Source organism: Varanus komodoensis, unplaced genomic scaffold, assembly GCF_004798865.1.
Source record: "Varanus komodoensis strain SLA01 unplaced genomic scaffold, ASM479886v1 scaffold13_1, whole genome shotgun sequence".
In the NCBI taxonomy this organism is placed as follows: Eukaryota; Metazoa; Chordata; class Lepidosauria; order Squamata; family Varanidae; genus Varanus; species Varanus komodoensis.
Window position 1 is genome coordinate 9,064,837 of NW_025335408.1, and position 24,200 is coordinate 9,089,036.

Genomic DNA, 24,200 nt, shown 5'->3' on the forward strand with positions numbered 1-24,200 from the left:
GGAGAATTTTTATTTTATGTATTTGCCCCTCTCCAGTGGGGGGGAGAGAGATATAATTTGAAAAATATTTATTTTACTTCCTTTCACTTTTTAGCCCCCACTGCAAGATTGTCAGAAAAGTTTCCACCCCAAATCTTAGTTTTAACAAAGTGACAGAAGACCATCCAAGAGGGAAAAGGTGGGCTCTCTAGATACTGAGTTGCACTGCTAAAGCATCTTTGCAGGGAAGACTCCCTGTCCTGGCTATAGCCAGAAGCATACCTAACATCAGTGAGATACAGGGCAGAAAGTCAGGCTGCAATTCCCAACACTGGGAATTCTTCCGTTTCCAGGGAGGAGGGAGAGAATATCCTCATCATTTGGAAGGGAGCAACTCTCTTGATTTCTTTGGATGAGATGACCAATGCTGCTTCTTGTTTTTGTTTTGTTCTGTGTAGCTTCATAGCCATGAGCCTAGGAAATGTTCTTGAAAAGGACATTATTCTAACAAATGAAAATAAGCCAAGCTTTCCAACCTCCTCCTGTCAAAATACAGCCCCTCCCCCCCCCAAACTGGGTCAGATTCTTCAGCTGAGGTCTAACAGTAATCACCTTAATGAGTGGGCAGATTCATATAGGAGAAGGCTAATCCCATCCCACCACTGCTTAGGACAGACTTACACAATCTGCAGCCCAGAGCCAGCATCTGGCCCTGCAAGAGCTTTACTGTGGCCCCTATGGGTGCCTTGACTGAACCAATGATTTTTCACTGCCTGTCTCCTCAGTTCCATCCCCCAGAGATCCCATTCTTTTCCTGCACAATTAGCAATGAGGAAGGAGCATTCTATATCAAGATCACTGGGAAGGGGAATGCATGTGTGTGCATCTCAGCTTCTTTCCTCCCAAGTCAGCCTCACGTACTGTCCTTGTGCACCCCTGATTTGGAGCTTTAAACTATACAAACCTTCATGGTGGCCAAGAGCCTCATTCTCTGGGGATACAAAGACAAATACTCTCCCCCAACCATGCAATGGACTGAAGATCTTGCAACATTGGCATCTTATGAGAGATGACAACTTGGTCTCAACACTCATTCCAACATTGGGCAACCTATCTCAACCTATATTAGTGATGTGGAACAGCAACTTTGAATATTTGTGTACATATGTGTGAGCATGTGTGTGTGTGTGTTGTTAGTAATACTTTCAAGATGAATTTAATTTATCTCTGATCATTACTGAGTGCACTATGTTTTGTTGTTTTTGCTGTTGCTGTTGTTGTTTTGTCTTTTTGCTTTGTTATGTTTTCCCTTTTTTCTATGTACAGTATGTGTTTGAGGTTCTGCTCTTGTTTGTATTCTCAGCAGTTTTTCACTGATGTTGGATTTTGTTGAAAGATAGTAGAATCAAATAAAATTATAAATCTATATAAAAAGAGGATAACCAGACTTTTGGTCTTGGAAACAGAAGCTGTTCCACATGGGGTCACATGGTACAATGAGTTAATTTAATAGAAAGAGACCCAGAAGATAATAGAACAAGACTCAGCAAATTACAACCTGCGTTTCAAAGCTCAGTTTGCTTATCAGACCACAAAACTAATTAATTACCTGTAATGCACGGATGCTGGAACTCACATATGTAAGAGGCACTGGGGATAAAGGAAATAAATGCTGGAAAAAACAGATTGGTGATGATCTGGCTAAAAGAACCTAAAACATGGGCCAATCCAACTATTGTTGTAGTCAAGCTTGCCAGACTAGACATTGTAGAATTAAAACTGGACTGCCCACGAGATATGAATAAAGAAATATTAAGACAGCATTTTATACCACAAATTGGAGATCAGACCAGATTAGACCAGGAGTTAGGCCAGAAACTTTTTACAAGTCTTGACACCACTAGTGAATCTTGGCAAATCCAGTCAGAGGATCAGCTTTCCAGGCCATGGGTAGCCAGTGCTGTTTTTGGCAGCTACAGATTAAGAAGATTGCCATTTGCTATCTTTTCAGCTCTGGAGGGAGTCTTATCCAACAGACATGTTATTATCTGGGCAAAGACCAGACAATAGCATTAGGAGAGACCGAAGTGAGCTCTAGACAAGGAATCTGAGACAAGCAAGATGCAGCTGGACTGCCATCTGGGAGGGGTGGTTTAACTTGAAGTCCTGCAACAGCAGGGGGTTGGACCCAATGGCCTTCTTGACCCATTCCAACTCTACTATTCTATAACTGTATGATTCTATGAACCTGAAACTGAACAAAATGAACATGTGCCAAGTCAGAAACAAAATACTTAGGAGATATCTTAACAAAAGAAGAGTTAACAACTAATGTAACGAAGAGGTCAACCATGTTGTCCGAACCCAGAAGTGAGGGTTTCCCATTTGCTTCATCCCATTCACCCACCCTCTAAGGGTTTCCTTAAAAAAAAGTTGGGGAATGTTTGTGTAAATTAAATGCTGGGAAGTAAATGGAGATCTCAAACAAAAGGGCTGGGAAGTTGGTACACACATTGCAGCAACTACTCTGAAGAGCTGCAGGAAAGGAAAGGAGCCATTAATTCCCCTTTCTGGAATTGCTGGAGATTTGGGAAAGTGTGAGAATAAAAGGAGGACACTGAAAAATGGTTTACAAATTAAAGGTAAAGGGTTACATTGCTTTCACCTCCCTCGCCATGCCCATTTTCTGGGCTTCTGAATTGTGCCACTGGGTCCCTTCTGCTTCTTTTTATTCTCTTTATCTAGTGAGCACTCTAGTGCCAGCTATGTAAAAAGCAGGGTTTCTCTTGCTAGAGTTACGACTGACATGCACAATGCTTGCATACTTGCACAACCCCTTGCTACTGCCCAGTGTTGCCCCAGGACCTAGTAGGTGATACACTCCTGCTTTATGTGCTTTGACCATCACAGTCCTCTCTTACAAAGGTTGCAGCATGAAGCTACCTAGGGGTCTCTAAGGAGGATATTCACTGAGTCTGCAAGCTTGGCCCTGGGTCTCCAAGCTGTTGCTTGGCCTCCTAGTCCTACCAGGGGCAGCATGGAAGACAGGCAGAGAGAAATCCATCTTGCTCTGGCTTGGATTTGCTCTGCTCTCCTACCATGGCATAGGAGGCTGAGCTGGGCAAGCTGGGCTATTCACTAAGCTCCGCAAGGCCAATGTAATTTTTACTTTAATTCCATAGAAAATGAATACACTGTGAGTTTTTATTTTTTATGAAAGGTTTGCATACATATATTAGCTGTTATTATGTACATCAATGTAGTTTAATGTACGTCATGATGTACTTCATGCATCTGAATCTCCCATTCAACCACTTAGACTGAGAGAAATTAATACAGTAAATGGTATATAAATCTATTAAACAAAGTAATAGTAGGCAAAGGTAGATGAGGAAGGAAAGCAAACAAAACCCCAATGGGGCATTCAGCAAATCCATTCTTAGCCCACTAGAAGCTTTACAAGGTCCCCTCTCTGGAACATATGAACGATATAGAGCTTTAATGATGGTCAAGGAAGGACCCACAATGAGGGTTTATTAAAGCATCATAAGGTTCATTATTGTCATTGTGCCGGAAAGGATAATTTTCCCTAAGAGAAATGGTGACACATACACAATAAAGTCCTTGTCCCTGTCATGACAGCTCTGGAGCACGCCATCGTTACCACCTATGTCACACAGCAGGTGTGCCTGCCAGGCGGGTGACAGCCGCTGACTCCTCTGATCAACACATAATTATCTCTGAATAAAAAATGCACATGGAAGTTAGCTGGACATAATGGATTGAGGACCCAGGGCAAAAAGAGCTATATGATAGAAAACCATAAAAATTTTGAAAACGGACACCCGGCAAAGACATCTCTGGAGCACCACACGGCACCCCTGGAGGATTGCAGAGGGGTGAGGGGAGCGGCCAGAGACACCCTGAGAAACCTGCTGCAATGGGGCTATCTGGCTTCTTCCTCCCATCTTCTTTGGGACAGAGGAGGACATTTGGTTAATAGCAGGACGTCCCGACACACAAAGGTCCCTCATGATCTGTGCTCTCCTGCCCTGCACTCACCATATATCTCTCTTACAGCATCTGCCTGGCTTCCATCTGCAGCCTCCCCCCTCCCCGACACACACACACCAACCCCCGCTTTCTCCCAGAAGATAATAAATATCATATCACTGGGATGGCAGTGCTCCTTCATGGAACACTGACTGTTTATTAGAGGCAAAAAAGTTTAAGAGAAATGCTAACAATGTTCATTAATGGGCTGCATCCAGGTTTAATGAGGCATGTCAATATGCGGACTGGGCAACATCAGTGGCATAATAGTGGTGGTAAATGGGAGTAATTGTATCCAATTGTACAGCGCAGCTTCCAGGAATGAGCCCGAACTGCCAACTGACAATGACAGAGCAATTATGGGAAGGCAAGCGAGCTGTGTCAAATTAGCACTCGGTGAGAACTCATTTTTCAGAGATGGGCTTGCTCTACAACACCACAAGTGATGGCTACTTTATTGTGAGTGATAGGAAGACCAGCACTTAGACTGATGTTCTGATTTGTCAATAGCTGTATTTGAAAGCTTTGTGTCACAAATATATAGAGATATTCAAGCGGAGAGGCGCACTGCTCATGATCCGGAGGATAAGGATGTTGTGGAGAAGGTCATCTGTCAGTGTGAGCTGTCAAAGAGAGATCACACTGTATGAAAGGGGAACATTCAGCCGACTTAAGTAATTACCTTTGACTGAGATTTGAAGATGTCTTCTTTTGTTGGCCTACATTGACTGCATAATTTATAATTTACCACAATCAGCAAAGAGCCTGCAATGGTAACCAAGAAAGTCCTGATTTTATTCCTTCTCACTAGATTCTTTTTTACCCTCTTACTGCTTAAGGATGGAAAAGTACCAAGGACAGAAAAAAACAAAGCATTTAACTTACTAAACCAGTACATCTATTTTACCTCAGCTGGTGAACATCATGCTATAAATCACTATATTTTAGTCACATAGTTCTGGATGTCTTTATTGGATATAGGCATAATTCAATTTTGTCTTTATATTCTAATTCTATATATATATATATATATATATATATATATATATGAGAAATAGTGATGTGGAGTCCTAAGTATTGAAACTGTAATCCACAGTCTATTTTGAGATAAAGATCAGTTTGATATAATTGTCAGAACTGAAGAGAGATAAGTATTGTAGCAAATATTTTAGAAGTTTGTGGATTAATAGAATTTTTATTACTTGATATCTTTTCCCCATGTTATCTTACTGGATCAATGTTTGAAAAGTCATTTCTTAGCCTTTAATAATCTTAAAAATAAAAGATAATGGATGACCAATTATGCTTTGGGATATAACAAGTATTACATTTTTGTTTTTTATCTTAATAGGAAAAAATCTACTTATGTAGATAGGAGGTTACATTTTATTAACTGAAAATGCTACATAAAAGGTTACCATGGGCAGTTCTGCATCTTTGTTCTACCTTGTTGTTACCAGAAGTTTTATTGGAACCCTTATTTTAATTGTTATATCTGTTGTTGTGGGGTTGTTTGGCCTGAAACAGCTGACTTCAGAGAGGATGACTGTTTCACTGGGAGTGGCTGCATGATGAATGAAGTGTAACAAGAGAAACCAGAGACTTACATATGCCTTCTGGCCAAAAACTGCCATTTAATTCCAGGTGTATTGATTAACTGTAGTATTATTGACAAAAGGATTAATTTAAGTACTTTTAAGTCAATGTTACTTCTGCTGCAAAACCCACCTGTAGGCACCAGGAAATGTCAGTTATTGACATAAACAGGTCTGCATAGTGTCTTTATTTTAAATTCCATTCAACTATTTTATACTTGACTGGATGGTTCATCAAGAAGTTCTGCTCAAAATAACGAATGGTCGACCTTCCATGTTTTCCAATTTTAAAATTCATTCAATCCTAATTTTTAAAATCCACCCAATTGTCCTGAGGTTCACAATTTAAAATTAGGCTGCGTGCTTATTTATTCTGAAAGCTGTTTTTAATATATATGTTTTCGCAGTTTCAAACTTGGTTAGCCTATTGAATTCTTTGCCTCTTTCTCCTTCCTTCCTCACTCACTGCCCTGGGCCTGCTATAATGGTAGAATTATTCACAACACCCCTAGCTGAGGAGGGGCCCGTCATCTATTCTATAGTGAATTTTCCACTTAATAATGGAATAGAGCATCAAAGTGCCACTTAGTTCTCCAACTGTATGTATGACTGTCAAAACGGCCTTTTTAAACACACACACACACACAAAGGTAAAAAAGGGGAGGGGGAAACACCCTTGAATTGTCTTTACTACTGGAATGTGAATTTGTCAGCCAGGTTTTGAATCACAACCGCATTGCTTGCATCCCCAGCGAGATGTCGAAAACTTGACAGGTACATATTTTTCAACTACAAGGACTCATATAATGAAAACTAAATACACAAATCTTTTTTTTTTCTTCCCCCACCCCCTTTCTCTTGACATGTAGTTGTTGCCAATGGGATTTAATGTTCAGGTTCAAGTTGTCAAGTGAAATAACCAATAAGCAATCTAAGCAGTCAGTGTACAGATATTCAAAAGCAAAACTGCCTGGCTCCTCAGGATATGGTGGAAACATTTGAGTGTATAATTAACTAATGGAGGAACTGAGGGCACTTAATCTTCTGCCTAATGGCAAGTTCAGCCCATCACAGTGTATCTCCAGGGGACAAACTATGGCTTGGTTTGTGTTCACAAAGCCCTTTGGACTGTCACTGCTTTTCCTTATTCATCCTTTTCTAAAGCCCTCGCATGACTTTAGTCATCATTACTCACTTCAGGGAAGAATTAGCAAGGTAAACTAAAGTTTATACTGAAGAGTTATCATCTTCTGCATTTAAGGCCAAGCCAAGCCAAGCCAAGCCAAGCCAAAGCTGCATGTTCCTTTGTGGAATGCTTCCATTCTGCACCATGGAAGTAGTTATAACGGAGATGTAAATAAATGCATCTAATGGGAAGTATCCAACATTGCTCGCATGCTAGCAGGACTCACTGTTAGAGCAATGTGAAGCTAGAGGATTAGTGACCAAACTGAAAGGAGCTAAAACACTGATTTCTGGAACAGCCTTACCAGCAGAACTTGTGGGTGAATTCTGTTGGCTAGGCCTTTTCTAAAAGAGAAAAGAGAGCCAGTGTGGTGTGGTGATTAAGAGCTCGGGACTGGGACTCAGCCTTGGAGCCAAGTGGGTCCATGTTGGGCAATCAAACCTTCACCCCAACCTATCTCACAGGGTTGTTGTTGTGGGGATAAGCTTCAGAGCAAGAGGAGAAGAGTTAGAAGCCACTTCAAGTTCTTTAAAAGAAGTGGAAGTTGAATCTAATAAATAGATAAACAAAATAAATAATTAACAAAGAGGGCCACTGCTCATTTCTGGGATTGTTTTAGGAAACAGTGACTTCCTGTTGCACTAGTTCTGGACCTTCTGGGACAACAGAAATAGTAAACTGCCCAGTATGTCTTTGTAGTTATATGAACTAAATCCAGGAGCTGCCTTGACAGGCTCCATTCCTGGAAGTACCTCTGTCCATTCTTGGCCATTTCCCTCTTTCCTGTACCACAGCCCAACCCACTCAGCTTGGTCCCACGGTCCCATGCTTTGTGTTGTCAGGGGGCTGGAGGGACCAGTGAGAGGGCATCTACTTCCACTAGACCTGTTCCACACACCGCCACTTGCTTCCAATCCAGACTATGCATCAGCTCAGAGCTACAGGTGGTGACATTCATGGAACAGGTAACTTCATTTTAGCAGAATGCAACATTGAAGTGCATTGGTGAAACATACAAAGAAGCAGAGAAGCAAAGTACCCTGGGACTTTGTATAATCCTGAGGAGGAGTGAGGAGAATTAGATGACACCCAGCCTGCTTGCTTGCTTTGACTAAACCTCCCAGCAACCCCTGAAAAAAGGACTAGGAAGAGGTGCATGGGAAGCCATGGCTCAGCTGTACCCTCTTGATTGACTGCATCAGCACTGAAACCTGCCTACTCCATGTCACTGCAAGCTTGACTTCAGTTTTCTGACCTGAGCTTACTTCGTGACCCATTTCTTCCAGTTCAGCCAATGTACTAGGTAATCAGTGGAGACATTGGCAGTTCTGGTGGGGCAGTTAATCCATGTTGGTTTATATTCTGGAGTTTAAAGGAGCTATTTATGCTTCCAAACTCCATTCCTAACATAGGTCCAGCACCACAGATGGCTCCTTAAAAGTTCAGACTAACCCAAGAGGATGCACTGCCCTACATCATTGGAGCAACAAGCCTCCACTGGTGCTAAAATTCAAGTCTACCTTGCAAGAGGCAAACATCTTTGCATAAATACTGGCGACTGGAATTTTGACCTGGTCAGATTACAAACAGAGGAGGCTTTTTGGACTCCTGACAGGCTGCTTTCATAACAAAAACACCGGAGAACTGGGCAGTCCCTTCAGACTTCAGCTAGAATGGATCTGTTAAACCTTAAGGCTCTTTGTTTTTGTCACACCTGTTGACTTTCTGAGTGTGGTTTTACGTAAGCCCGGGCTTTTGAGTTTTCTGTTACTTTCCCCTGATGTATATATGGTACGCAGAAGGTAAAATGGAAGACAGATCAGTGGCACACTAACAAGAAAGAGTTGAAGGGAAGAAAAAGGCTTTATAGCCTTGCAGAAACATTGCATCATCACTGTACTGAAATTCCAGATCAGACATTATTTCCACCCTCCACACATAATAGTTAAGGGGAGCATAGGAATGAGCCCACTGGCCCTGCCCAGTCCATCCATGGCCTGCTCTGGTTAGCTCCCCTATCCTGGAAAGCCATTTAGGACACTGGATGTTATTAAGGCTAAATCAGGTGTTACCTTTGTATCTGACAGCTATACTCCCACTGCCCCTGCTTCATTTTTATATTCAAGCAGTTAAAGAGACCCTGATCTGGATCTAAAAAGTGCCCATACAATATGGTCTGTATCCAGATCAGGAGGTCCTATGCCTACACTACAGTAAAAATGGGGAAAGATGTAGCTGCTGGATATAGATTTAAAATGCCATCTGTTTTGGCCCTAAAGTGCACATTGGCCCTAAATTCCATAGGCAGAGCAGGTTCCATACTGCAGAAACTCCTTTCCCATAATGTTGGGTGAATGAATGGATGAATAGGGTTTGAATTAAAATGGAAATCACTCAGGTGAGTGTGGGCTGACTGTTTAACTGATGACTTTTCAGCCTTGCTTGAAGAAGCCACAAGGACAGAAAATCCTAAATATTTCTCTGCCCTACATAGCTCTGTGAAAGCCCTGAGCTGTATGTGTCTGTTTGTGTGTGAGGGTCAATATTTCCAGGATCATGAAGCATATATAGAGAAATGTGTTGCTTAAAGAAAATAGAGAAACGTTGGTATCATAGCAGAAAATGTTGGGGAAAGGCTCATTTGCATAGTTATCTCCCTTTTGACATTATTCCATTTGTAATTAAGGAAAGATTGTTTGGGTTGATTTTTAATCTTAATTTTCACAGTTTGTATCTTCCAGACTGAAAATAGACTTGCATTAAACATGCAGCTGTAGTATGCATATTTCTGAGCTTGCATTATAATTGTCAGAAAGTCTCTCAAAAGTCCATTCAGCAGCATACACAGATTTGAAAAACACATATGCAAAATGCACACAAAGTTGCTTTCAACAACAGATGAATTCATACAGAACTGACTCCTGTATTTGGGAAAATACACATAGATTTTGTGTAATAAAACAAGAACAAAGCTTTGGGGCTGATACAGACTCAAGTTGGGACAAGCTTTGAAATGCAGTTTCGAGAACTTCAGCAAACAGAAATTTTGCCAGTTCCTACATGCCCATTTGAAATACGAAAAATTAGTGTTTTTCAGCAGTCTGAGCATTACATATTCCAGGGAAAGGCAGGTCAGCTGTCCCCATTAATTTGTGATGAAGGCAAAGCTTAATTGGTGATGTTTGAGCACCAGGTTCATTTTACATGGGATCTTAGACCTTCCTGTGGGTTCAGTCTCAATGGGTATGATGGAAACTTCCCTATTATCTCCTTTGCACTACTGTTGGATCATTGAGGAAATGTAATGACTGGCCTCAAGAGTCTCAGTCACTGGATACACTACAAATGTGCTGTGGTTGCTAGGAAGGCTGGATGTCCTCTTTTACAAAGAACAGCCCTCTATTCTGAAGGCATCCTCTATCTGAAGGGCTGTCTAGTCCAGTCTGGTTTAAAGAAGCATCAGAAAGAAGAGCTGGACCTCAAGGAAGCCCATCAACAGTGGACTGAGCAAAGATGTGGTCTTCCACCCCATGGTAAGCTGTACTGTATTGCTTTTTCAGTTAGAACCATTCCTTATAAAGGTGCAATGACACATATAAAAAGCACGTGTTTATTTTATGCAAATCAGTGACCTCTCTGGTCCTCTTCGTGGTGATGCATGCTTCTTTCTCAGTGATTTATCAATGGCCACCCTAGAGTGGTCCTCATGGGGCCTTGCATGGGAGCATCTAGACCTCTGCAAAAGAAATATTTTTTCATCAAAACACACAGCTCTGCCCAGGCAACTTGGCTGAACTCAGGCCTCTGTCCCTTGTCACTGGACCTGACTTTCAGCATCAGATGCTAGGAGTTCCTGACACAAACAGGGTGCGCCTTTCCTTCCTTCCCTGCCCATCACAGTGGTATTTCTGTTAGGGCTGGCAGCTTCTTAGGCAACTCATGCACATGTAGGTAATGTGCTTGTTCAGGAAGCAACCCCCTCCTGGAGCCAAGGAGGGCTCCCTTGATCCTAACTACAGAGGCAATCGGAAATGTTTTGTCCCATATCAGCCAGAGTGCGTAATACGCACATTCTAGGTAAGATGCTTCGTGTTGTCATCTGGAAGTCTGGATAGCTCAAGGTTATATGGCTGGGTTAATAGGATGAGATACATGGTTAAACACTCAGTCTTCTAAGACAGAGTCATAAAGCAGGAGGATGAAATAGTGCTGCAGGGGTGCTCAGGCTGGGGCTCAGGAGTCACGTCAGCTTGACTGGTTCAGCTGTGGCTCGCAGGCAGCGCAAGAAGCAGATCGTTCAAGACAGAAGCTTGCCCTTGTTTCTTCCTCCCTCCTCCCACAACCGATCACTCCAGACACTGAATCTGTAATGCAGGGAACATGCATAGGGTGCCAGAGGACTGGGGACTGCTAGAGCCGTGTTTGGGAGGACGCTGAGTAAGGTCTGCTGCAGCCCCTCGCATGCTTTATATGGCCGGGCAAGTGTATGTCGCTGCCTTGATATTTCTGGGTGGCCTGTGGCTGCCATACAATCAACCAGTTCTCTGCATCATTCTTACCACCACTGGAGAGCCACCCAGGAGACATGGAAAGCAATTAGGGACCAATCGGCTCTGTAAACCCTGCATGGTTTACTTGACATTGTAGCTGTGTGGATTATCTGGCCGAGTAGGGAGGGAGATTCTGAACAGATGAAAGGGTCTGGTGACATCCTTATTCCTGCTTGGTAGGGAAATACAGATGGAAGACTAGAAGTTCCACCGCTTAGTATGACAACACAGAGCCAATGGAAGTATTTCCTCCTCTTGATCTTGGGGGTCAGAAAACAAACAGCTGGAGCGACATTTAAACCTCCCATGCCCACATATGGTGAGAGTGAGATTGGAGAAAGATGATGCTTCATACTAGTACTACTACTATCACTATTTCATTTCTATACTGCCCACAGTCAAAACTCTCTGGGTGATTTACAACAATCAATAAAACAGACCATAAAAATACAAAATCAGACAACCCTAACACTAAACTTTAAAACAGTTAAAACAGATGATAGCAAATACTGACTCTGCAAAATACCTTGGATGGATAATTCCTCTCAAGCCCCTTGTTGACCTAGTATGTCTTTAAAGAGCTCAGAAGAAAGGGCCACCTTAATTCATACCCCAAAGATCACAAATTCAGTGCCAACCAGGCTGCAGTGAGGAGGTTGTTCCATAGATGGGGGCCACCACTAATAAAACTCTCTGGTTGGCATCCTCCACACTCCCCTCAGAGTTGGCACTCAGAAGAAGGCCCCAGAGGTTGAGCATAGTGTCCAGGTGGAGAGAGGCACTCCTAGCCAGTCATGGTGCAGGCTTGGGGTCCAGATTTAATTGCAGTTAGAGCAGGTGCACTGAAATGTGTCTCAGATGCACTTAATTTAATCCTGCCCACTAATGCAAATGGGTGTCTGGATCCAGCACATGTACTAGGATAGATCTGGAAGGACCTGGTACCAAACATAGGAACTATGCAGGGCTCACCAGGAAGCCTTGCTTCCAGGTGTGAGGAGCCCTTCTAGAACATTCAGATCAGGTAGGCCAACTCCATGACCTCATGGAAAGTCAGGGCTGCTATGCAGAACCACCACAATCTCCTCTTAGAGAGAGAAATGGTCCACATCAACTTAATACTATAGACACAAAATAACTTTTTTCTGGGTCTACCTTGACTGTTGGCATGTATCCCAAATGTATTTTGGAATGTTCTTTCAAATGTGCACCCTTCTTTTTATATAGATACATCCAAATGTTAGTGAACAAAGCTTTAAGTTTTTTTTTTTTTTACTTTCAGCTAAATTTAACTTTACCCATCCAATAAAAAAGAAATAAGGGAGCCTTTATTATCTCCCTGGATTTCTGGGTCTGATACCACATCATAGTGAAGTGGTTATTAGAGACAATGGCCTACCAAGGTGAAGTTTGTAATAAAGCCTATTATGTAGTTTCACCATTGACACTAATGGAATGTAACAGTGATTTAGAATGATTTAATGGTTTCCAGGTTGTGCTCTAAATGTGCTCTTTATATTATGATGTATATCACAAAATCTAATGTGGCTGTTGTGATACATTGACAGTATTCATGCTGTTTCTTTTTTCTTTTTTTCTTTTCTTGGTTAGGGGAAGCGAAGAATTTTTAAAACTGTCAAAAATGCAAATTAATACACTGCAACTTCTTTATTTTCAAGCATCCTTAGAACAAACACAAACAAGCAAAAGGAAGCCCACCCAAATATGTCTGGAGATTTCTATCTGGTATCATGGTTAAGCTAATGAAATCATTTGCATTTTTATACCAAAGTAATAAACATAAAATAGATGGAGGTACAAAATATTTTAAAGTCCTGTTTGGATTGGTGAAAATATGCAATGCTTTCTTAAAATTAGTTTCTGGGATAAACATCAGAGGATTAAACAAACTAATCTATTTACCTGGGCTTTAGAAAAGTGTGTTTAATGCTAATCAGGAAACAGAACTATTGTTACTTATTTGTTTAAAAATGAAGAAGTAGCAGCAGCAGCAGCAGTAGAAGAAGACCTTAAGGCATGTAGGTGTCCCTTAGGTCATCACTTAGGTTTCTTAATTCAGTTTTTAAAAAATCTTTATTATTCGACCCGACACACAAATGTAGCATGAGAGAGCTGCATGCTAAAAATGCTTATGGGCATCTCAGTGATGCCTGACCTATTTGCTTTAAGGCATTTTGTGGTTCCATCATGTAGGTTAAATAACAGCAAGAAGTTCCCTGCATTTGTCAAAAGACCTTCTCCTCCCTGTTAATGTAAAGGCTACAGTGTCAAACCAACCATCTCTCAAGAGCATCTCTCTCCCTGTTTTAGTAATAACTACTTCAGGGAAGAAAGCCAGGTCACTGTTTTCACCAAGGAATATGTCACAATGATGACCCACTGAGGACCAGGGCAACGAGATCAGGGTTCCAATTTATTGGGCAAATGTAGAAGCAATGATCCCCAAAAGGCGACCAAGTAGGGACCTTTTTGAAACATTGCATCCATTTAATTGATTCCTATCGGGGACAGGAAGCTTAGGACACGAGCATTAAATTAATATCTCTTTCCCTCGAGCTTCTTAGTATAGACAGGGAGACATTTATCAGAATGTATTCATTGTGAAGGCTGAAGGTGCCTGTATGTCAGAAAGAGAGAAGGGGAGGGGAGTTGGGAAGAGTGATTGAGTCAGGAAGAGCTGGAGGCAGGGGTGCCACTTTAATCCCTCACAATATCAACCTGAAAGTGCTGTCTCCTGGCCACTGCTTAATCTGTAATATGTGAGGTGTGTGAGTCTCCCCTGACTTGGAGTGATGGCTTCTTATCTGGAAGATCTGCCTCTTCACCCCAGGAGTTGGGGTATGGATAGGGACATATTGGCTGACTGTTCAGTGACCAGGAAGAGCCTGAAATCCATCTTACCAATGTGCATGTACAGAAGAAAAGAACTTCATGAACCCCCTGACCAATTGAAATGAGCATTATGATGTAGACACACTACCAGTTTTGTTCTGGGAGATATTTAGGTGGAGTCTTTCAGGAGGGTTCCCTTGTGTCCTTCTTGTAGATTGCAATTTATTTGTTTGTTTACTTAGCTCAATATATCCTGCCTTTCACTTCAAGGATCAGCAAGGTTCTCATCATGGCTTGGTCTCTACCTCTGACAGAAGGAGGGCCTTCCTCAACAGAATACTGCTTTCATTTGGAAAAAATGACCTATTCTACATGAATAAGTTCCTCACATGAGAGAGTCTTTCAACACAAGTCAACATGATTCAAACAAAAATTAAATAAATCTAAAGCCTCTAAAAGTAATAGATCATCATCATCAGAAAAACACGAAGAAGTAAAATGTAATCACTGCTTGAGACAGTTCAGAAGCCTCAAATGCCTTCCAAAGTAATGCTGTTGAGGCAAGGCACCTAACAGTCAAAAAAGAAGCACTACAGAATTTCCTGGGGAAGCAGTTTCAAAGCTTTGGTGCCATCACTAAGAAGTCCTGTTCCCAAATTTCCCTGGAGCCACTTGCTCCAATTCTGATGTCAGGGGCACCCAAACCGACGCCTCAAAAGGCAAGCCAGAAAAATAGTACGCTTGACGCATTGAAAGTCTCTGAGAGGCCAACACCACCCTGTCCATTTCTCACCATAATTCATCCACCTGGGTGACTATCAGCGGTGTGATTGGACAATGTTAACTCTGGATTTCATGGTCTTCTGTGTGGGTCCTGTTTACACAGTAACATATATTAGTTCACGTATTTCAAAATGCGGTAAGGTGGCCTTGTTCATCTGGGAGCACCCCTGCTCATTCTATTGTGTAGGACCCTGGACTTCTCTCCCAGATTCCTTTCTCTGACGGTACCCCAGGTGACCAAGGCTTTCTTTATCCCCAAGCCAGGTCAGAAACTGGCATGAAAATTATGTAAAGAAGCATGTTTGAAATGACCACAGGAAACTACTATTTTAAAGATTCATGGACAACGGCAATTTACAAGACTGATGTACTTTCACAAAACAACTTTATCCATGTGAAAACCATCAGGAGAAGTCACCTCATGAATTGGCTTTTAGCCATCATGGTTGAGAAGCTCCGTCAACTTGAAAGATCTCAAAAGAAAGAACAATGTGATTCATCTCCTCAAACTGTCCACAAATATATAAGTTTTCAAGGGTAAAGGATATTATTGTCTGGGGGAAAAAGGGTTTTATAAATAGATTACTTGAATAATGACTTTGGGGCACTGAACTGCATGAGGACAGGCAGGACTCCTTTTTTTTTTTCTTTTTTTCCAAAGGTGATTTGTTTTTGACACTGAAGTTATTTCAAAGTTATAAGCAAACTATTTCTCCAGAGATGTTCTTTTATTTTTGTTCCCTGCCTTCCCTGCAGAGAGACCAGGAGTACCATAAAGAACAAAATTAAGCCAGGGCCTCTTATATAACCTGCCTGTTCTCAAGCAAGAACGAGGGCATCCCAATCACTGTGTACAACAGTGAAGGGAGGTGGAAACCAGAGGTGGATGCTTTGTGATATATGGAGCTTCTTTCACAACCGGGAAAAATGAACCGAGGAAGACTTGCTTCCTTCTGATCTCAAGTGGTGTTTTAAGCTTAGGCAGTCTGTAAGAGCCAGCCTTTTCTTTCCCCTTGCATAAATTACACAGAAAAATATAGGAGAAATGAGCTGAAATTCTCTTCTGAAGTTCATCACCTTAATATATATTGAACATAAATAAATACAAGGTGTGATGCCTGACTTAACTATACTTGTTAATCGCTGATTAGGTTTTAAGGGCACACCTTTTTCTCCCCTGCTCATATCAAATGAAACGGTAAGTTTCACGAAAATAGACTGAACTTAGCCAAACTAGCCATGACGCTAAATCACAGCTGCCACCAAAAACAGAAATGGGATGCCTTATTCCTCCTCTCCCTTGATAACATTTGGGACACAAACACTACCTGTGTTTAGACATGAAAAAAAGCTGTACTGCTCCCAGCATTCTCCAGCAAGAGTCCAAAGTTCTTTGTCTCCCAACACTATTACTTCCCACTAGCGCTTTGCAGCCAGAGCATGTCATCATGAACATGAGCCTGAGCTTTCTTCTGGATTCGGGCAGAGGATCAAGAGCAAAAAATATGGCTGCCATTTCAATGGCAACCAAATTATCCCTAATTTGGCCCTGACCGATCCAAATATATTTCTTTTGGATGGAGGTATCGGCAGCAGCAATTTCAAAGTACTGATTTCCTGACTTTACAGCTTGTATATTTTCAAGAAATACCAGTATTGTAAAAATAGCATTCCTTACTTTTTTTTTGGAGTGAGGAAATAGATGGGTATTTCCTTAATCAGGGTACTAGCCCAAATATTCTCACTTATAGTTTTCTATACTTAGCCTTTAAAGTCACTACTAACTCTCTCTTTCTCCCTCTCTCCATACATATATGTCTATATATATATGTATGTATAGAAACTGAAAACTATTAATCAAGTATGTTACCCCTTTCCTTTCCAATCCTCTTGTATTACTAAAAGGTTCAGTAGAAGACCTCTGGGAAGTGAGGGCAATTTTTGACATGGGTCTCAACAGATTAAACTATGCAGGGACAATATAGAATACATTGGAGCAATAACATTATCACATCATAGGCTGATTCAGAGGCATTTCCTTGCATTTCTGTCCTTTTACCATAAGCCAATAGTAGCCACAGGCATTTGACTGGAGAGCCCGGAGGATTGACAGGCCTGGCAGTCATTACACGCTGGATTGAATACTAGATTACTCCAAAGTGGCTCAGGGTCAAGGATCAGTGTGTTCCCTTTTGGCACTAAATGACTTTAATATCCTTACTGTATTAGTCAATTACTTTAAAGCTGCTGCTCTCTGAGCTCCCTCTGCCCCCCTCCCCAGTTTACTATGGACATTTGAATTGCTCCCATACTTAACCCACACATCTGCTTTCCCCTGTCAAAATAATAGTGCCATCACTGGTTCCTTTGATACTAGGCAAAAAAAAAAAAATAGAGAGACTTCTCCTACGGACAAGTACTGCTTCCACAGCATTATTTACCTTGTGAGAATGTGTTCAAAACAAAGGGGCTGGGAAGAATATTGGACAAATTCTAGATTTTTTAATGAGTGACATGGAGTGCTTGTGGATGGGCTATGCCATGGAGGGAACAGGGAGTGCCTCACGGCTCCATTCTACTGAATCCCTGTGCCCTTACAGATAATCCCCTTAACACACACTTCACTAGACATTGGTAATGGAGTAGTAAAATTATTGGTAGAATGGTACAGATGACCCAGGTCCCCAGAGTTAGCTCTTGCATCCAAAGTAGTTTGGGGTACTGGATGGGCTCTCTCTCACTCACAGAACAGATGATGATGATGATGATGATGATGATGATGATGATGATGATGATTTGGCACCAGCAGACACACATGTCTCTGATATGAGGACAGCCTATGAATGCCCCATACAAATGGGCTCAGACAACACTTAGGACTGAACCATGGACTGTTGTTAAAATGAGGCTTACCAGGTTGTTTGGTCCCAGCTGCACTAGCAAGGCACAACTTGTTAACCACAAAAAGCCCATAAAGAGGATCCATAGTTTGATGTTAGGTTTTGAATTGTGGGTTGTACACCACAGTTTGTTATCTCAGGTGGGTTCACTCAATACAATAGCATCTTTCAACAACCACTGCTGGTTCAACGACAGCCTACATTCAATCCACACTCAACCCTTGAGTAGGGGTTATCGTGGTGTTTGAACCCACTCAAGATGTGATACAGGAGTTCTGAAACTTCCAACATTTTCATTGTACAAAAAGCAGTTGCATAAGGATTGATTTGGATCACAGACATTGCATGGTGAGTAGGTCTAAACCAAGAACAGGGATGTCAGAACATTCTATAGTCTCTTAAACCCAAGCTTCATTCAGCTAATTGCAGAGCGTGTAGATCAGGCTTATTCCTTAGTGTAAGCTTTCAGATCTGAACTATGGAGTTACAGGAAAAGAGAATTACAGGACATCTCACCACCAACACCATTCATCTAAAAGCACACACACAAATTCCACCTCCACCACCCCTATATAGGATGGCAAAGATGGAGAGAACCTCCACTGATATCAATGCAGATTTCTTTGTCCCATGAGGGGAGTGGGATTTAATTCTCCTCCTTGGGAGCCCAGTGGTCCTAGTCTGAATCTGGACTGTGTGTGCTTAGAGTAATTTTTTTTAAACCCTCCAGAAAAACACACTATACAATTGGTGTAGCATGCACTTAGGCTCTTAGATGAAAAGAAGTAATTCTGTAGGGTTAACTTCCAGCCTGAAAAGAAAATAGAGACAATGACAATCCTAGCGATGTCTAGATAAGGGGTCATTTTTGACCCCAGAGAAAATTGACTCATGCAAGACAAAGGATGCTTACAAAGTCCTTGTTTGACTGAATGCTTCCTCCCAGGAGGTCCGAATCAGTGTAAGAATGGATTTCAGGTTTGAGCCAGCACAGGTAATTTTAGACTTAATCTTTGCTGCAGGTATGCATAACAATAAATTCTGCATCACCGTGCTTGGCCTATTGACATTTGTTCTGCATGACAATAGTGTGGCCAACAAACTTTAAATCAGCATTAAAAACAGACCCTCAATAGATTTTAATTCTGTTTGCTGGAAGTTTTAGTTCAGACTCTTGGCTTTCAGAAGAGATCAGGATGATCTGTGGTTAACCTCCTTTTGCGAGTTAAAATCTGTCCTTTGTTCAGAGTCACAAAAGGACTCCACAGAATATTATTGTGCAAATTTGAGGACTTTCTTTTACCCAAGTCATGTTTTGCTTTATTCAAAGAAAACAATAAAAGGCAGAAGCTGAAAAATCTGGGGATTTTTTTGGTTACCCTGATTTTGAAAGCGTCCTAGAAGGACTAGATTGTAGGACTACCTATGTGCAAATTAGACAATAGAATGTGAACCAGAGGGAAGTCCATTACCCCAACATGTGGGTCAAGGGTGAAATTATAGGTTTCTGACTCAGCAGATTCATAGGGACAGATGGGAACCCCTCTGTAGCACTGAAGCAAAGGACCAGACATTCCCCAGGTGGGGAGCCGGGGGGGGGGGGGGGGGGGGGGCACAGGGCCTTGTAGCACAAAAGAAAATGTTGAGAATTTTAATAGCAGAACTCCTTCTAATGCAGTCCGGCCCTGAGATTAACTCATAACCTATCCAGAAAGCATTATAAATATGTATGACAGTTACTGTGGTGTTTTATTGCAGTGACTCCTCATTCAGAAGAATATTCTAAACTGAAATCAAATTGTCTTAACTGCTTGCATCTAAGCAAACCATGATGGGAAAGAGGTATACCTCTCGTCAGAAGTTATTCCCAGCATTGTAGTGTTTAAACTAGGAGAATGCCAGTTCAATCTTCTCAAGAAGATTTGAATTGGAAGACATCACTTCAAAATTTATTTTCAAGGTGTGTTAATATGAACATACCTTCTTGATGTGCACAGAAGCAATATATAGGAGGAGAGCCCTTATTATTGCTGTAAACCTAACTCTCACAATCTCCTAGTGCTCAAAATTTGCTCTGCAATGGGTTAAGTATGATTGTTTCAGATATGTGATGAGAGATGCCATGACATTCTGAGTGCAGATGCTTCTGTAGCAGAAGAGAGATTTCCTCTCTTTGTGGATCCCTGCTAAGACCCTGGCCTATAAAATGTTTCAGGTAATGTCCAGCCTTGGAGTGGAGGGAAGGACATTAAATGTTTTGGAGAATCTATTCTCTAACTCTTCCTTAATTTCATGATCATCACCGTGACAGCAGAGAATTACAATGCTCTGAATTTATTGGTGCAACCTGGCGAAGAATTTTATATCATGGCTACTGAACATGAAAAGGTCTGGCTTGGCTTGGTGTTAAACTAACATGTCTATATTAAATATAGCCAGAACTGATTTGAATTTTAAAGCTGTTTCAAAGTCACGACTTGTTGGGGGAGGGGGGTTGTTGGTTTTTGGCTTTTTTTCTTTAGCAAAAGCAATATCACTGCACATGAAAGCACAGCTGTGCATTGGGGCTTGATGCTACTGGGAGGTTGCCATTGGGCTATAACAATAATATACAAACCAGGTTGTCACAGCTAGATGCGTCAGGGCATTATTTTCTGCTTCTACCAATCCACTTTTTTAGCATTTGTATGAGAGTAGGTATTTACTAGGCTACTGCTACAGGACTTTTTCACCACACTTCACTGCACACACATGTGTGCACACACACAACAGGCATTGGAAAAGTCATACTGTTCCTTATTCTTCCTTCATTTCAGAGGTTTTTTTCTGAGGAAGAGCAATTTATCTAGGGATGCGAGCGAAATTCTTTCAATTGGCATTTTAATGCAAGCTTACCTAATGTCATACTTTGGAAGCACTATATGAACTGGAATGTATTTATTAGATATAAATCTCCTGCCTTTTTTGCTGTAGGAAAGCCAAGCAGCTTACACAATACTCCTCCTCATGTGGATTTTATCATCACAACAACCCTGTGAAGCTGAGAGTCACTGATTGGCCCAAAGTCACCCAGTAAGTGACACAGCAGAGGGTGGACTGGAAACTGCATCTCCCAAGCCCCAGTCCAACATTCTAACTGCTGAACCACACTGACAAAGCAACCCAAAATTTGAATGTTGTCCTTCGACATTTGAATGTTGCAAAAGAGTTCATCATCCAGAAAATGTGTATAAATTGTTCATAGTAAGGAAAATGACATTCCAAGGTGCATTATTATAGGAAGACTGCTTCCAAAAAAGCATTTCATGCAGAGGAAAAATGCAAAACCCCTTTGAAAAAAAGTAATCCAAAAGTTTGACCTTAGGACTGGAGATATTCTTGAAGATCAAGCAGAACAGATCTTAAGATCGGCAAAACAAGAAATGGACAAAAACCAAAATTGACAGATTCGTCCATCCCTATTATCATCAAAAAACACAAGAGTATTATTTTGGATGATTAAAATGCTTCCCCTTGCCTCTTACAAAAGGAGGGGGATGTTTAAACATCTCCATGTGATGTTTAAATGATCTGCCTTGGAATTAGATTTGACTGCTCTATATTTTTCATATGCTACAGGTAGTTATCTTGATGAGATCTAAGAAATGCCTGCATGATTTCAAAACGTGCACAAATTCTCTCTTCCATATTGATCACAAATTATAACCTTGGCAAATTTATTGGGACACTTGATGCCACAATGGTAACTAAGTAGGAAACCCATTCATGTCTTTCACACTTGACTTTTCATACAACAGCTCAAGTAGAAGTTATGGAGATGGCAGATGGAAGAGGCTGGTTTTTCCTCTAGGTTAGCTTAGCTTAGGGCAGCATGTCACAGGAAAGCCGATCTGGAAGGAGACAATAAGAGGGGCTTTACCTTCTGTGGGCAACCGTTGTTTGAGAATGTATGCTGTTCAGTTATAACCAGGGCTTTTTTTGTCATAGAACGCACCAGAACAGTGTCTGGCACCTTTTTTTGATGGATTTTTCCAATGGAGTAATTTTGAATTGCCTGTGGGCTGCTTGTGCGTCCGTGCTGGTTGTGAGGCCGCTGCTCGGCTTGGGACGGTGCTCAGCTTGGGATTGGTGTGTGAGGTCGCATGCTGAGTGCTTACTGCTGGCAGAGACCATTATGTGAGTTCCGGCACCTTTTTTTTTTTTTTACAAAAAAAGCACTGGTTATAACCAGAGTTAAAGCAAGGAGGGGAAGTCTTTGGCTACCGGAAGGCGAGAAAGGATCAGTCAATGGCAAGGCAAGTAAGGTCTGAAGGACTATAGAAATTGGTTTTAAATGCTTAAGGGACATCCACCATGCTCAGAAATTCATTTACTGCACATAAGGAGATCTTTGGGTATTGGGTGGTATATCAATCAATCAATCAATCAATCAATCAGTATTTACATAGAATGAAAGGTTTACTGGGCTGGGATAGGCAACCCAAACTACTCCATGGGGCAATGGCTTCATAAAGGGAGGGCTGTCATAGGGTTAGGGTTAACTATACATTTAACAGTCAAAACCTATTTTTAAAAACAGTTTTGTTTTCACTTGGTGACACTGATTAACATTTTAAAAACCAAATTATGAAATATTTTCAAATGAGTGCTTCTGAGAAGATCTATACATGTAAATAGATTATTTACATGACAGGGGAAATCATATGTGCAATTGTGTATCAAAGTCATAAAAGCGGCTAGAAATGCCATTAATATTATTAAAAAGTGGAAGAAATAGAGGACATCACCAAACACTCCTTGCTTGATCTCCTGTTGATCTAGAGATGTCCTTGAAGATTGTTACATTTTTCTTCAGAGTTTTTAACAATCTATACTCAGTATGGTTGAATTGATGGAATAATAACCATATCTTGGGACACAGGAGAACCAGAATGAAATCTTAGTCAAAGCAAATGCTTCCTGCAGCGTCTCATCCAAGTTTCTCTGTTGGTAATATGGGGATTTTAGGAACACCTCAATTTAACAGTATTGTTGCACAGATGATGAAATTATGGATGGAGACAGACTTAACTAGGACTTAGTTCAGTCTTGATAAGAAATTATCAACATTTGCAAAATTCTGTATATGCAGGACAAAAAGAATTCGGGCTTTTAAAAATACAGAACATGAAAAGAAATGAAACTGACAGATTTGTCTGCCCAGGCCATGTGCTTTGAGTGCTTTGCTCTTAAAAATCTGGCTTTGAACCTTCATGTACTCAACCATGTTAGTGCTAAATTAGGGTGGCCACCTCTTTTTTCTGACAGCCCCTTCCCTTTAACAACTATATGACAGGCAGGTACAACATGGTCATTTTCATGCTAGGAATAATTGTATCTATTGAATCTGCCTGTTAGAGAATGAGTGTGAATTTGGTTTCAATCTGTTCTTGATAAGAATTTACTAAAATGTGCAGTTTTTCATATCTGAGAGAGATTTTGAAAAGCTGAATGTTAAAAAAGTGAAACCGACATATTCACACGTCCCTGCGCATATTCCAGTAGACTTATTAAAATCTATTTATTAAAGTTAGTATCGACTAGCTTAAGTCTCACTGAATTCAACAGGTCTATTCCCTATATATGACCAAGTCTGGATCCAACCCAGAGTCTACATGCTACTTTGCTGATTACCAGAATAAAATAAAATTCTCCCTTGTGATGAGTCTCAGAAATTGCAGCCAGTGCTACCTCCCAAATCTGTGCAGCTTATGCAGACGTCCAAAGTATCTTCCTCCCCCGGTATTTTTGGGAGGTATCATGGCTTCCTCATCTGCAACCCTTGTTGCTGGAACTCAAATTAAAACCAGAATGAAACAAAGCATATGTAATGTAGAAGGCAAATCCCAGAACTTCAAGAATTGGAGTTGTTGAAGAGATCAAACTTTCAAAGTATCACTGGTTTTTTTCAGGCCTGCTGCTGCCAAGATTATGTAGTGTGCTGCCATTACTATGCTGCAATTATTAAGTAGTATGTTCCTTCATGTGATAAATTTTAGTGCCGAAGGTTGTGAAAGAATCTGCATCGTGTTGTTACTGTAGGACACCCGACTGCACGATAAATTTCTCTTTCCTCCGTGTCTTCCATGCTACAGCTAAGCATAATCAACGATGCCTCCGGGAATGCACTGAATAATTGTGCTAATTTAAAATTTAGTCAGCAAAGGACCTTAAAAAACTTGATACCTCTTGGTAATGATGCATCATTATCACTTTTCATTCATTTATATTTTGTTGTGTTTAGGGATTTGGGGCATTCAGG